The following is a 1,712-nucleotide window of genomic DNA, read 5'->3' as shown; positions in this document are numbered from 1 at the left end:
ATTAAACATGTTATATATTTTTCTAAAAGAATCCTAACCTTCAGCTATATATAGTTGAAATTTAGAACTTAACAAAAACCCAACATCCCATTGTTATCAGCAAGGAATGCTATCCATAAAAGTAAGACATGTTATAATCGGTTCCATCTCCGCGTACCGTAGGATCCGATCCGTTTCCTGTCTTGTCATATCAATTTCCTTGCACCATGTCGTGATATCATCCTGGTTCTTTTCGCCCGCTGATGGTGCTTGCTTTTCTTTTTCTCCATTAGTGGTGGAATCAGAACCTTCTTTTTAAAAGACGGTAGGTTCCATGATGTCTCTAGAAATAGCCGTATTCTGTTAGGAAAGTTATGGAAATTCTATTCTGTTAAGAAAGTTATGGAAATTCTAGTTATATGTAGAGAAGTTATGGTTGTTAAATTTAGGTGTTCTATACATTTTTGATGGTGCTGAATCCGTTTTCACCATAAAAAAATGTGATTTAAATACTGACTGTACAAAAATTTGTAATTTTTTTTTTACCAAAATTTCTACCCGTTTTAACCGTCCCAGCTCGGTTCAGTCCACTCACCAGAAATATGCCCCATATATATATATAAGATGTGACATAAATTCAAGCATCGGGGAGTCAGGTTTGGCTTCAATTCGTTTTGGTTTCTTCGGTGCTTCAACACGACAAGGTAGAGTTGAATTCACACACTTTGGAAACTGAAGCATATCATATAGATATTTTGTAATTCAGTTATTTGCTGATATAGGGTAGATGCGATTTTTGATGGCAGCATCTCAGTTTAATTCCCAGTGAGAAGCCCGTAATCAGCTAACGCTACATCATGGTGAGTCGAATACCTAAATATTTTGTTGCACTGATGATCTGATGACTGTGTTTTCATTAGATCGAAGGCATTTTAATCTTCTGTTTGCGTAAATCATGTTTTATGGAAGAGCAGGCCGTCATAGCTAGGCCATGGGGCGGCGGAAGTCCGTGGGATGATGGAACTCATCAGGGTGTGAAGCAGGTAGTGATAGTCTATTCACAGGCCATAGACGCCATTAGGTTTGAATACACAGGGTTGTTGCGTTCGGTCTGGTCAGAGAAGCATGGTGGCTATGGAGACAAAACGGGGTAAATTTTTTTTAATTGTATTTTCACATACTTGTTTTCTGTATATTTTGTTACTTTGTTTTTTAATTTTTTTTTAACGTAGAGTCTGGAATAGTTTTTAGGCTTATACGGTTCTATTTCGATCGCAAAACTTGTGATGATTAAACCCCTCACATAACTGTTAGATCACACCCACTAAACATCATTACTAATTATGATGTCTAATTTTCGTAATCTTTCTTATTTACCTTCCACTGGAGGCCGTGTTATGATGCATGATGTTGTTAGATCACACCCACTAAACATCTTTACTAATTATGATGTCTAATTTCAGTAATCTTTCTTATTTACCTTCCACTGGAGGCCGTGTTATGATGCATGATGTGTTGGTGTTCTGCAGGGCTGTGCATAATGGTTGTGAGTGTTTTAATATAGCTATAGTTATATTGAAAAAGTAATAGATTTAGAGTATTTTAATTATAAACATTAGATTTAATAAAAAAAAAAAAAATTATAAGCATAATTTGGATGAAATGTGGGGAAAAAATTTAAGTTATTTGAATTTTCTATATATGAATTTGTAATTATTTGTATTATTAAAATG

The 1,712-nt window shown here is 34.8% G+C and overlaps 1 long non-coding RNA gene across 1 annotated transcript; it reads left to right on the top strand.

The window, feature by feature from the left end:
• The first annotated feature begins 547 nt into the window (after positions 1-547).
• LOC149188040 (uncharacterized) lies at positions 548-1,124 on the top strand. Its single transcript, XR_016256232.1, has 3 exons — positions 548-683; positions 786-839; positions 954-1,124. It is a non-coding gene; the product is annotated as an uncharacterized LOC149188040 (long non-coding RNA).
• Positions 1,125-1,712: the final 588 nt, after the last annotated feature.

The sequence above is a fragment of the Pinus tabuliformis genome, chromosome 3_1, assembly GCF_031772625.1.
Source record: "Pinus tabuliformis cultivar Carrire ecotype Pingquan chromosome 3_1, CPIR1, whole genome shotgun sequence".
Taxonomy (NCBI): Eukaryota; Viridiplantae; Streptophyta; class Pinopsida; order Pinales; family Pinaceae; genus Pinus; species Pinus tabuliformis.
Note: the sequence above shows the minus strand (reverse complement) of the source record. Positions and strands in the feature narration are given on the sequence as shown.